Genomic DNA, 15,170 nt, shown 5'->3' with positions numbered 1-15,170 from the left:
GAGAAATCTCTAAATATATTTAAGATAAAATGTAACTGGAGATAGAGAGGAAAAAATGTAAGGTACATGAAGAAAATATATAGGTTAAACAATAGAAAAGTAGCTATGCAAAGCCCTGTTGAGAGTATAGTAAGCTATAGGATCTAGTCCCTATCCTTGAAGCACTTAATCACTGAGCCTTTTATCCTGCTGTGATACCAATGCTTTTAAAAAAGCATAACTCCACTTATGGAGATTGTTTTAAAATCTCCCGCTAATCCAGTCAAATGATTGATATGAGGGACATGAAGGACAAAAGACAAATCCAAAGAAAATGGAATGGAGTTCCAAAATGAAAGCATGTATTTAAAGTCACCTCATCTTAGAAAAGGTCAATCTGTGTCAACTGGATATGCAGTGTCAAATAAGAAAATTCAACAAAAATTAACTCAAATTGGAACAAAAGTTTAAGTTTAGAAGAAAAAATATGAAAAATAAAACAATTACAAGTGTAAGAAGAATTCTGAATAACATAGTATTTGTAAATGGATTCTAAGTTAAGATATCAAATGTCATGAATGATATAAAACAGCAGAACAATTGAACACCAAAATTAAACATACTCCAATAGGAAGCATCAACATGATCAACATAACCCACACAAGTGGGCTAATGATGATGGTTATGGAAATATTCTAAGACTGTACTGATGGTAGGTATTATCTGTGAACATACTGGCTCATACATATAATTGAGTAACTGGAATTGTCTGAAGATTATATTTTAATTAAAAATGTTATCTTGTAAAAGGAAAGTAGATTTATTGCAAACAGCTACCTATTCCCTTTTGGAATATATCTTTTTAATTGTAATACATCGATGAAATGGTAGTTCAGAAGAATTCAAAGAGAGAAGTGGATCACATGAGGCATTGTAACAAAGAGCAAAATGTCACAGTTCTATTCATTTAACAGTATCTACAGTCACCATGAATAAGTATAACAGAAGCTAGTGACTTCATTGTACCAGGCTGTGGCAAAATTTTGTAATAAACTCAATTTGGAAACTACATTTTTCAGACAATCTGTAGCAGTGCCAACTACAATGCAAACTTTGATTGGATGCTATGAAACCCAGAATTTCTGGATTAGTAAAGCTGTTCCTGAATGACAATGATGTTTAGGCCCAGTACACCAGGTAAACAATTGTATTCAACTTAAGTACTGGCTAAAAGGTAGAAAACACACACACACACACACAGACACACACACACACACACACACACACACACACACACAAAACCTATAGTTATAAATGCTAGCAACATTCTTATAATTACAAGTGTTAATCACTAAAATAATTGTAGTGTCTTTATGTTGCTATGGATTATAAAATGAGAAATAAAGATCTTCATTCTACAACTCCTGAATAGGTATTAGAAATCATGTATGTGGAGGACTTGGTTTTTCCTACAAGAGTTTGCACTGTCTAATCTAGGCAGTCAGGTTTAGAAAGGAAACTCTATTAGATACATCATGATTTTTAGGACCTGTAGTTACAGTAATAACAGTTTCAAATACAAAATCAGGGAGATAACAGTATCCAAACACAGTAAAGTGATGTGGTTCTTTATACTTGACTATTTCCTTCTGGTTACCAGGTATCTAATACCGATTGAAACAGAGGTTTTCTAAATACAACCAATTTGTATTCCTTAAAGACCTAAATTAGAGGTTACATTTCTATCCCATTTTAAACAGCAGAAATGACTTAATTTATGATAGCTGCAAGCAAATCTTGACTAATTAGGAAGACTGGGAAATGAAGGGTAAGAATTGGGGGCAAGGGGAATCTTATTATATAGATATAAAGAAATCAGCATGCTAATGAAAGGTCTACTCCTTTCTCAAAGCATCACTTATTTATCATGTACTCATTATCAGTATGCTTATAGCCAATTTGAAAACAAAGTTTCTAATGACTTTCTTCATTTGAATATTACAAAATAAAATTGAATCAAAGTACAACTAAGATTTCACTCATCTAGTGACTGATTTGCTAAAAACCTTCTCATGGATTATAATCATCAAGAAAAACAATACACTGTATGATAAAGCTAAGAATAGAAACAATTAGTTTTGTTCTGTTGTGCCATCATAAATATTTTAATCAGCAGCAATATTCTTTTTATTTATTTACTTAGTTAGGTTTTTTGAGACAGGTTTCTCTGTATTGCTTTGGTGCCTGTACTGGATCTTGCTCTATAGACCAGGATGGCTTCAAAGACTTACCTTCGAAAATCACTGTTTGTAATTTTCCTTTAGGACACACCAAGATATGCAAATATGATATGATACTGAATTGCTCAGTACCTAACTACATCCAACACTTATCATTTCTCTTCTAATAATGTCTTCCATCTGTCATTGTATATTTTATTTTTACTTTTTATTTGAATTAGAAATAAGATTGTTTACATGTCAATCCCAGTTCCCTCTCCCTCCTGTCCTCCCCTACCACCACCCCCACAAACTAAAACCCTAACTACCACACATCCTTTCTGTTCCCCAGGGAGGGTGAGGACTTCGATAGGGTGGCATCAAAGTCTGTCATAGTCTTTGGGATAAGGCCTAGGCCCACCCCCAATTGTCTTTGCTCAGGGTGTAGTCCTCTATGTGGAATGGGTTCCCAAAGTCCACACCTATGCTAGGGATAAGTACTGAACTACTACCTGAGGTCCCGTAGATTTTCGAGGTCTCCTCATTGAAACCCACATTCCTGGGATCTGGATCAGTCCCATGCTGGTATACCAGCTATCAGCCTGGGAACCAAGAGCTCCCCGTTGTTTAGGTCAGCTGTTTCTGTGGGTTTCACCAGTCTGGTCTGGACCCCTTGGCTCATCACTCGTCCTTCTCTGAAACTGGATTCCAGTTCAGTTCAGTGATTAGTTGTGGGTGTCTGCTTCTACTTCCACCAGCTTCTGGATGAAGGCTAAAGGATGGCATATAAGACAGTCATCAATCTCATTATCAGGGGAGGACATTTAAGGTAGCCTCTCCTCTGTTTCTTGGATTGTTAGATGGTGTCATCTTTGTAGCTATCCAGACATTTCCCTAGTGCCTGGTTTCTCTGTAAACCTAAAATGTCTCCCTCTATTATGGCATCTCCTTTCTTGTTTTCTTCTATTCTTCCCCCAACTCAAACTTTCTGCTCCCTCATATCCTCCTCACCCCTCCTCTTCTCCCCTTCTCCTTCTTCTAGCTCCCTACCCACTCCTCCCATGCTCCCAATTTGCTCAGGAGATCTTGTCCCTTTCCCCTTCTACAAGGTACCATGTATGTCTCTCTTTGGGTCTTCCTTCTTTCCTATCTTCTCTGGCAGTGTGGATTAAAGGCTGGTAATCCTTTACTCTAAGTCTAAAATCCACTTATGAGTGAGTAAATACCATGTTTGTCTTTTTGGGTTTGGGTTACCTCACTCAGAATGGTTTCTTCTAGTCCATAAATTTTCCTGCAAATTTGTTTCCATTGTTTGTGTGTGTGTGTGTGTGTGTGTGTGTGTGTGTGTGTGTGTGTGTGTGTGTGTGTGTAAATGTACCACATATTCTCTATCCATTCTTCAGCTGAGGGGCATCTAGTTTGCTTACTTGTTCTGGCTACTACAAATAGTGCTGCTATAAACATGGTTGGACAGATGTCCTTATTGTATGAGTGTGCACCTTTTTGGTATATGCCTAAGAGTGGAACTGTGATCTGGTGGTAGACTGATTCCCATTTTCCAGTTACCAGGGCCTTAGCAGTCTCTGGGTGTGTAGGCTCCCACTGAGTTCAGATCCCATGAGCAGTCCTAGGGCCTCAGGTGTCCCCCAGCAAGGCTGTGGACCCCCAAACCAGAAGCAGCCCCTGGCCTACCTGGTCCAGTAGATGCAGTTGGGACTGTTGTTACTGGGCCTTGGCAGTCTCTGGGTGTGTTGGATACCACTGAGTTCAGATCCTGTGAGGAGCCCCGGGGCCTCAAGTGTCCCCAAGCAGGGGAGCAGACATCATTGTATTCTTTAAATAAAATCTGAGTATTATATATTGTTATTTAAGAATAACTTGGACAATATTTAAAACCAGGGACCACCACACTATTATCTCAATGAGTATAATTAAACAAAAGTAACTAATATTTTATGATATTCATGTTATATCTAATTACTCACCTAAGAAACTCAAGCATATATTTTTACAATTCAAAACAGTTGAATGTCTGTATTGGAGTTTTTATTAGATGTTTCTGTGGGTCTTGTGGGTAGCTTGGTCAGCACAGATGGAAATTTTTATTTAAACTATATATGTAACACACATGTTGGTATGTATACACGAATGTGTGTGTATCATATGCCTATCAGATTCTTATGAATGCTTCAGATTTTCTGTTATATGGCCATCCTCCCTCCATGTTCTGTGCTATCCTCTTCTCTGACTCCCAATTATAGCATTTCCACATTTTCCCCATTTCTCTATACAGATTGCATGTACCCTGTTATTCCCCCTTTCCATTGTTCATCTCATTCTTACAGTGGTTCTTTTCTACTTTCTTGGTATCTGCAGCTGCTCCAATTTATGTAGTCCCATTTGAAGTTTGGGAGTGAATCTAAGAACCTCAGATGAGAGAGGACATGTGTCTTAGGTTTTCTCTCACTGCTATGAAATAGCATGACAAAGACAAACTGGGGAGGATAGGGCTTATTTGGCTTACATTTCCACATTATAGTCCACATATAGAAGGAAGCTGAGACAGGAACCCAAACCAGGTACACACCTGGAGGCAGGAGCTGATGGATGGGGAAGGCGTGGTCAGGTGAGAACAGGCTATTACTAGCTTTCTCATCATGTATTGCTCAGACTGATTTCTCATAGAACATTAGACCATTAGCCCAAGGATGATATCTATGTGTGGATACTAGACTTCCCAGTGCCATTTCCATTTTCTACTGTCTTTATATCTCTCTTTGGAGGGTTAAAATTGTCACTGTAGCAAACATTCACCTCCTTCAATAGGTTTATTTCTAGTTATTTAATTTTCTTTTGAGGTTTGTGGTGAATAGGAGTATACCCATAGTTTCTTTTCTATATGTTTGTTTCTGTTGTGGAGAAAAACTATTTGTTCTTTCAAGTTAATTGTGAATCATGCCACCTTCCTCACTGATTTATTAACTTCCAAATAATTATATACTCTTCTCTTGTCCTACGTTGCTGTGTAGAGATGGAAACAATTTTTGAAGGCACCATGTGCTTCAGATACAGGGATCAGAGGATTCAAGTGTGATCTGACCTTGTATCTTCTCCCTGTGGACTCCCTGTTTGCTTACCAGAAATTCCATGAAACCTACTAAAATAGGAAGATGAACAATAATCATAACTAACTATATGTCTCTGAACCACTACAGTGACCAGTATGACATGACAACTATAAGGTTATAATAGGGGCATACAAACCTTGATGGTAAACAATAGCTCTCTATTTGGACTTAAGGCCTAATCAGTAAGAGAAAAATTGTTCTTGTTCCAGAAACCCACCATCTCTGAAAAGCTTGTAAATCATGAATATTAGGGGATAATCCACAACTACCACGGTACTAAAATAACATAATCCCTAACCAAAAATGGGAAGTATAGAGGTCACTGTCAACAGACACATCTATAATGCAAGTGATATACCTAAGGCTCAGTAATCATTGCAGAAGAAGGCTTGGAAAGACTGTAAAAGCCAGAGGAACAGGAAGTCCCCTATGAAATTGTGTATCAAAAATGTGAAAGGTGTTACACCAATGAGGTCTCACCAACAGGGCTGCCTAAACATGAACTGAAGAAGGACAACATCAGTAGACATGCTAAATGGAAGAGGGAAATTTCAAGAGGACTCAAGCTAAGACAAAAAGCTATAGGAGATTAAGGAACACTGGGAGAGGGAGAAACAGTTTTCCTCAGGGAAGATCACATTATTGATCACCCAACAGCAGTAAGGACCATTATAAGGAGTGAATGGGATATATATATATAAATATATAAATATATATATGTATATATGTATTAAATACTATATAGAATTTAATAGTATAAATAATAAATGTGTGTACAAAATACAATTTTATAAATGTGTTTGTAATTATAAACACAGTACATATTATACTCTATATATATTCATACATATATATTCAACAATTAAAGAAAAGGAGGCCATGAATCTGAAAGAGAGTAAGAGAAAAGTAAAGCTTATATGAGAGTCTATACATGCTCAACTATTGCATTCAACTGTTAAAAACATTATCAAATAATGATGCAATATAGTGGCTTTCTTATGTACTGTGTATTTTCCTAATATGGTAGCTATAATAAATCAGCCGACATTTGTCTTTATCCAACATAAATGTACTATTATAGTCTTACATGTGGAAATATGCCCCAAGTTCCAGACAAAAATGATGATTTTGGAGTCACTAATGATTTGATATGGAATTTGTTTCTTGGTTTCCTGGTTTATATTCCAGGGGTTTGTCTTCCTTCTCTTATCTTCAAAGCTATTGATAATTCACCTATACAATTCTTATGTTCACATTTCTGAAGATAAAGCTTTCTGTCCCACCTGATCCCTCAGCTGTTCTGTCCCAAATAAAAACACGGAGGCTTATATTAATTACAAACTGTTTGGCTGATGTTTCAGCTTTTTATTAGCTAGCTCTCTTAATTATTAACCCATTTCTATTAAATTATGCATTGCCATGAGGCTGTGGCTTACCCATAATGCTCTTTCATGTTACTCCTTTTTCGGCTCCATGTCTCCTCCATGGAGACCCACTCTCCATTCCTATTCACAGAATTCTCCTGTTCTGGTAGGCCCACCTATACTTCCTGCCTAGTTAATGGCCACTCAGCATAGATTCACCAACCAATAAGAGAAACATATATTCACAGTATTCAGAAGGACATCCTCCATCACATTTCTTTCTAAATAAACCTTAAGATTAACTCAACATTTTTATGGAATCACTGGATTACATAGGACTGACACAACATTCCAGATATTTCCTTCATTCTGAGGAGTGAGTATGAATCCTAATAATGCCATATTTGTCTTATGAAATTGTATATTCATGGCTTGGGGACATCTTTGATGTATATCTCTTTCATATTTGTCATTGGAGTTATAAAGTTGTTTTAAGATATTTAGTATACTTATATTTATTCTGTAAAAATTATAAAATTCAGAATATCTCGTTAAACTTCAGCCTGTTCCCCCAACACTAGCATTTTATTACTAATGGTTCCAATTAGTATGAAACTAAGGAAATTACTATCTCCATAATAGCCAGTGTTAGAATGTGGGATTCCTTCACTTTGATTGGATTTTCATGGTGAATTCCCAATTATCTGTTTTTTGGGAAAATCTATTTATCCATGTGACCACCACAGTTACCAGCAAATAATTATCCCATCACTACAGAAAAAAAACCTGTGCTTCCCTTCCATAGTTTTATACACCTGCTACAATGCTGTGGTTAATCTGAAAATTGTTCACATGTTTATAAATTATTTACTCAATTTTAAGAAATTATGTAAATGGAATAGTCAAATATGCAGTCATCGGAAATGGCTACATTTTCAGTGAGGGCAATATTTCTGAAAGTAACCCAGTGGTTATGTGTAGCCTTCATTATGTCAAGAGCTTTGTATTGAATATATATGATATAAAACAAATTTGATTAACTTCCCAGTCATTCATCTTGGATATTTTGGAAGAATATAGCTTGGAGCCATTAAAAATTATTATTTGACAAAAATCATAACACAAAAGAAGGAAATGGGCACAATGTCACAACACTCTTCAAGAAGGTATTCCCATTTTACAACTGCGGTGTGAGGAAAAATCATCAACTTGAGTCAAGTGGCACTGAATGTATCATCCACACTCCAAGAAGTACACTGGTCTGAAGCTCCTATGCTCAGGAATAGTTGGAAAACAGAATCGGATCCTATGATTTTTGTTTGATGTATGAGTGCATGTGCACTTGCTTGCACATGTGTACATAGACTTTTATTTGTCTTGTTTTGTTTAGATTTAATTTGAATCTTTTTTCTTGGATAGAGAAAGAACATGAAGTTGGAGTAATGGTAATATCTGGGAGGACTTGGGGGAAGGGAAATCATGAAAAAATACATTGTGGGAAATTCTATGGAAATTCACTAAAACATAAATACAAAATAAAGCTTTTTACTTTACAGGAATAAGTCACAAATAACTTGATTCTTGGCCATATGGTCTTTTATTGTACAAAAAACTATTTGACAGCCTGCATGTCATTTTGAATCTCTGCTTAAGTAGAGAAGGTCTAGGTTTTCTACGTTCTGTTAGTAGTTGGTGTTATCCTTAATTGTTTTAATGTTGCAAGTCTAACATGAGTTTACCATTAAGTCATTGTGGTTGATTTGCATATTCCTAGTACATCAATCTGCTGAGCATATTCCTTGTGCCTCTCACATTTTAAAGACAATCCCAATATGATTCAGGGAATGCTAAGAACTACAAAGTAAGATTTGTTTTTTAATTCTTATTACAAATTTAAAAAACATAATATTTTTAAAGATTATGTCCATTTATGAAGTTTATGATACAAAGGTATACAAAAGCATATAAAGCTTTTGTCCCATTTGCCCTATGTCATAATACATGATTATTCAGGAAAATTTTATTTTTATTTGAATTCTTTTCTTCTAGAAACAAAGCCATAGGATTAGTCAGTGGATCTAGTGCCCAATTCCCATATTTTAGCATGAATTCAATTCAAAATTCCTTCTGCCTTTTCACATTATAATATTTCTTGAAAGCTCTTGTATAAAAGGCTATAACCTACTGTGGCGCTATGGAAAGGAAATGGAAGCTTTATGAGGCAGGGTCTTGCTAGATGTCTTAGATCACAGGAAGCCTGTTCTCAAGGGAGAAGATGAGATGCTACCTGTACTTTGTAATTTTCCTATTTCAGGTTAGAAGGTAAACTTGTTACTTCAGTCATCTTTTCTACTTTAAATTTATTTATTGTGGTTATTTGTTACAGTGATTAAAATCTGATTGATGCAACCTCACTATTGAAATATTTCAATAGTGTAGACAATAATAACTGTTTAGAAAATATCTAATATTTCCCAAGTGCCTGTTTTTCATCACCCCTTAAGCTTTCCCTGTAAAAGACCTCATTCTATCTCATTCTATCTCATTCTCGCTCCTCCCTGTGTTTCTTTCTCTCCACCTCTGTGCTGTGGTGTGTGTGTGTGTGTGTGTGTGTGTGTGTGTGTGTCTGTCTGTCTGTCTGTCTGTCAACCCATTTGTGCATCTGTTTCTGTCTCTCAGACATTGGAGGTGTATCATGCAATGCTTTTATTGCTCGGTAGAAGGTGGGAATATATTAGAATGAGTTTAGATCCAGCATGTTGGTTATGGGTTTTGAATTTCCTCTGTCACAACTGAAATTGGGTATCTGGCCATCAGAACTAGCGGTGCTGTACCTGCTTGTATGAAGCTCCTTGTCATTAATAATCTCATTTATGTCAATTCTTGTGACTTCAGATCAAAACCAATGTTCTTGCAAATTACCTGAGAGAAAAAAGATTTGTTTACTTCTCCATTTCTATGGCATGAGGTAATTGTACTTGCCTTCTAGTCTTCTGAAAATCCATTATTCCCCTGGAGAACAAGAAAACCTGTTCGTCATTTTTACCTCTGCCTAAACTATAAAATAAAACTTTGCTTGCAAAGGTATGTCACTGTCTCATCTAAGAGATGCACTTATTAATAGACTACTAAAGATCATGGCCTCAATGATACTGTTGACTATGGATTTTACTACATGAGCAGTTAGTTGCTGCTTAGCCTAACTCCTTGAACATTCAACAATAGATTTCTCTAGTTTCAGTATGTCAAAGAATTTCCAGCATATTGATCCTTATTCTTTTGGGGCTGCTATTGAATGCAGGTTTAATTTAGCCAGTCTCTGAGGCTATTAAATTCAGTCATAGGTATTCAAGGGAAAGCATTGTCACAGGGCTGTTGTCATTGAATTGGCTAAAATCAGAACTTCTATTTCTACAGTATAACACTCTTAAAGTCCACTTCCACACAGTCTTCATATGTGCCTCCTGACACAATGGGAAAGATGCTGTGTTGTCTTCCAGTTGATATTTTAGCTTTTTCCAGTGCTGTTTTTGCATTTCTTTATTCTGATAAGATTCTCCTTTGAAGCAATTGTTCCTATTTTAATTGTTGAATCTGTTTAATTTTTATGTTACAAATATAACTCTTTTAGAACAATTAACTTGTATACATATAGCTTCAAGTCATTTTCAAGCAGACACCCACATCTAAACACTGAGCTGAACTCTGGAATCCAGTTGCAGAGAGGGAGGAGTGATGAGCAAAAGGGTCAAGACCAGGCTAGAGAAACCCGCAGAAAAAGCTGACCTGAACAAGGGAGATCTCATTGACCTCAGACTGATTGCTGGGAAACTAGTATAGGACTATTCCAGACCCCATGAATGTAGATGTTATTTTGGAGGTCTGGGCATTCTATGGGACCTTTGGAAGTGGATCAGTATTTATCCCTAGTACACAAATGGACTTAGGCAGCCAACTCAGGGGAGGATCTAATCCCTGTTCCAAATGATATGGCAGACTTTGAAGATTCCCCCATGGAAAGCCTCACCCTCCTGGAGAGCAGAAAGGGGATGTGATAGGTAGTTGGTTGGGAGCAGGGGAGGAAGGGAGAGAGATGGTAATGGAATTGACATGTAAAACAAACTTGTTTATAATTTAAAATTGGTCTAATAGAATTATAAAAATAATATAATTCCTGAAATGTGAAAAAAATGTTAACTTATTTTATTTTAGTTTTTTATTTAAATTTTTAAAAGTCTTACTCATTCGCTTTATTTTCACTCCCGCCTCACATACAGCTTCTCCCATACCCACTTCACTTTGATACAGCATAAGCTAGTGATATGGGACTATGTTCTTGTTCATTTGTGTTGGATTAATAAAATGCTGTTTGGCCAGTAGCCAGCCAGGGAGTATACCTGGGGCAACCAGGCTAGGACAATCCTGGGAAGAGGAAAGGCACAAACACAGTCACCTGCCAGACCCAGAGGAAGCAAGATGAGAATGCCTTACTGAGAAATGGTAACAAGCCATGTGGCTATACATAGATAAGAATTATGGATTACTTTGAGTTGTAAGATATTTTAGTAATAAGCCTGAAAAATAGTCCAAAGAGTTTATAATTAATAATATAAGCCTCTATGTGTTTATTTAGTACTGAAAGTTGGCTGCAGGACCTGGCACAGCATAAAAATCCATCTACCAGCTAGTCATATATTTAATTTGTAGGTTATTATTATTTGACAGGCCATATACCTCCATATTTTCTATATTTGGCCAACTCTTAGCTGATCACAACCCATATTTGAAAGACAATCTCAGAAATGAACATTCTCTTCCTACACTGAGAATTTTTGATTTATCAAAACTGCATTTATTGTTCAAGATTTTTTTAGCTTCCCTTTATAAAACCTGTATTAGTTATTGTTTGCCGGTCTGAAAACAACTCATATCAGTGACTAGACAAAAATAACATTGAGTTAATTTGCATTCTGTAGGTAAGCATTTGTTGGTCTTCACTGGTTTGGAATGCTGCAGTCAGTCACTTTCACCTGTGCTAACTTTGAAGTATGTTCGTCCAGAAGATGAAAAACAGCCTCAGCTGGAATAACTTATCCTGCTCATCAAGATTCCTCAGCCATGAGCAGGCTAGCACAGAACTGTCCCAATAGCAACTAGACAGAGGTATAATACAACAAAATTAGGATCCCCCTAAATCTCTCATGACTTACATTGTAGTTCATCTCATATACTCTTTTCGTTAAAACAAATCATTTAGTAGAAACAAATTCAAAGCATGAAAAATGGATATCAGCTATTGTAAAGTTTGATGCAGAGTAACATTTAAACTACTGCAAGGCCAGGGTATACAGAAATAAGAATGATAGCAAGTTTTTCCATATTCAATAAAGGTATCTGAGAAAATCATTTAAATCTACAATGATTACATGCTGTCTTAAAGCACCAGTGATCAGGTTCCAAACCAGAATTGGTCTTTGTGCCTTTTCTATTTTCTGCTTTCTCTTCATGTCAGTAATCTTGATCATATGTGTAATAATAACAAGGTAATATATAAATCCCAGTCTATCTTTTCTTTAACCAAAGCCAATACATTAATGCTTGAATGAGTGAGCAAACCCAATATTAAAATCACAAAGTATTCCTGGGGAACATCCTTCTGTATATATGTTTCTCTTATCGGTTGATGAAGGAATAAAACACTGTTTGGCCAATGAGGCAGAAAGATAGGTGCGACTACAAGAAAAAAATTCTGGGAAAGGTAGGCAGGGGGAGTCTGCCACAGAGGTACCATGCTGCCAGAGGAGTAACAACATGCCTGCGCATTACCAGGTAAGCCACAGCCTGGTAGCAATACATAGATTGATAGAAATGGGTTAATAATTAAAACAGAGCTAACCAATGAGAAGCCGTAGTCATCAGCCAACATTTAATAATTAATATAAGACCTTGTGTGTTTATTTGGAGCAAGGCAGCTACGGGACCAGGTGGGACCCAAGAAAACCACATCAACAAAGTATGTTTTCTAGGACTAATTATGGAAAAATATAAGCAGTCTGATTATTGTATTAGGAGCAAGGGGAGATCACACACTGAAAATAAAATTGCAGGGAGATTAATAATACTGTTAAAAACAATGTAATAAAACAGGAAGATCATGTACCAGAAAAACACACAACACACTAGTTATGAAAATCCACTAATGAATTCTTGAATGCTTGAGCCCAGTGGTTTGAGACACATTAGTTTCATTTCAACATGGAATATGCCTGAAAATGTTCAAGTATATTTATCTTTACTTGAGTGGTATAAGAATGAATGAACAACAACTTATGAGAATAATATAGTTCGGCTCGGAGGCATCTCACAACAAGGGTTTGCTCCCTGGATCTGAGATCAGCAGCGGGATCTGAAACACCTGGACACTACCAAGGTCCCAGTGGCAGTTCTGCCTCTATCCACGAAAAGAGGACAGACATCAGAGTATTGGAACTTTTTGCATCAACCAGAAGGGAAACTTGATCCCATACCCACCAGGAGAGGAAGAGCTACACCCACCAGAAGAAAGGATGAGAAGAGGGCAAGGTAAAAGCACATTCAACAACAGAAAAACCAATATGACACCTTGGGAGATTAGGAACCATACACCAGCAAGACCTGAATGTCACAATGCAGATGAACAGAAGAGAATGACCTTAAAAACATTTTCATGAAAATGATAGAGAACTTCAAAGAGGACATGAGATAATCCCTTAAAGAAATGTAAGAAAAAGTAAACAAAAAAAAAAGATATCAACAAATCTCTCAAGGAAACAGTTCAAGACCTAAAAACTGAAATAGAGACAACAAAAAAGCACAATCTGAGGGAATGCTGGAAATAGAAAAGCTGGTTAAACCATCAGGAACTACATAACCAAGAGAATACAAGAGATGGAAGAGAGAATATCAGCAGTTGAAGATACACTAACGGAAATATAATCATCAACCAAAGAAAATCTTAAGTCCAACAAATCCCTAATACAAATATCCAGGAAATATGGAATACCATGAAAAGAACAAACCTAAGAATAATGGGTATAGAAGAAAGTGAAGAAATCCAACTCAAAGGCACAGAAAACATATTCAACAAAATCATAGAAGAAAACTTTCCCAACCTAATGAAAGTCATAACAATGAAAATACAAGAAGCCTACAGAACACCGAATAGACTGAACCAAAAAAGGTCTCCTTGACACATAATAACCAAAACACTAAACATACAGAACAAAGAGAAAATATTAAGAGCAGCAAAGGAAAAAGGTCAAGTAATTTATAAGGGCAAACCTATCAGAATCAAACCTGATTTTTCCATGGAAACTCTGAAAGCCAGAAGGTCCTGGATATTCTACTACACTAAGAGACCATAGATGCCAGCCCAGACTACTATACCCAGCAAAGCTTTCAATCAATATAGATGGAGAAAACAAGATATTCCATGACAAAACCAGATTCAAACAATACATATCCATCAATCCAGTGCTACAGAAAGTTCTGGAAGAAAATCTGCAACCCAAGGAAGTTAACTACAATCAGAAATATAGGCAATAGATAATCCCAATTTACCAACAACCAAAAGGAAAAAGGAATAGAATCCCACACATTATTTCACCAACGTTACCAAATCAAAAACAAACAAGTTTGAACAATCAATGGTCATTAATATGCATCAACATTAATGGTCTTAACTTGCTTATAAAATGACAAATATTAGCATAATGGATAAGAAGAGAGAATGCATCCTTCTGCTGCATACAAGAAACACACCTCAACTTCAAAGACAGACAATACCTAAGAATTAAAGGTTGGGGAAAGATTTTTCCAATCAAATGGACCCAAGAAACAAGCGGGAATAGCAATTCTAATATCCAACAAATTGGACTTTAAACTAAAACCAATCAAAAGAGATGAAGGAGGTCACTTCCTACACATCACACGAGAAATCCATCAGAATGAAGTCTCAATTTTGAACATTTACACCTCAAATACAAAGGCATCCACATTTGTAAAAGAAACATTACTAAAACTCAAATCACACATAAAACCACTCACACTTACAGTGGGAGACTTCAACACTCCACTCTCAACACTGGACAGGAACATCAGACCGAAACTTAATAAAGAAACAAAGGAACTAATCAAAGTTATGGCACAATTGGACTTCACAGATAACTGTAGAACATTCCATCCAAATACAAAAGAATATACCTTCTTCTCAGCACCACATGGAACCTACTCTAAAACTGACCACATACTTGGCAACATAGCAAACCTCAAAAGGTACAAAAAAATTGAAATAACCACCTGTATCTTATCAGACCACCATGCATTAAAGTTAGATGTCAACAACAACACAAATTATAGAAAACCTACAAACTCATGGAAATTAAGTAACACCCAATTGCATAATTCATGGGTCGAGGAAGAAATAAAAAAAATTAAAGATT

This window comes from Cricetulus griseus, chromosome 2 (assembly GCF_003668045.3).
Source record: "Cricetulus griseus strain 17A/GY chromosome 2, alternate assembly CriGri-PICRH-1.0, whole genome shotgun sequence".
Classification (NCBI taxonomy): Eukaryota; Metazoa; Chordata; class Mammalia; order Rodentia; family Cricetidae; genus Cricetulus; species Cricetulus griseus.
This window is presented reverse-complemented; position numbering follows the sequence as displayed.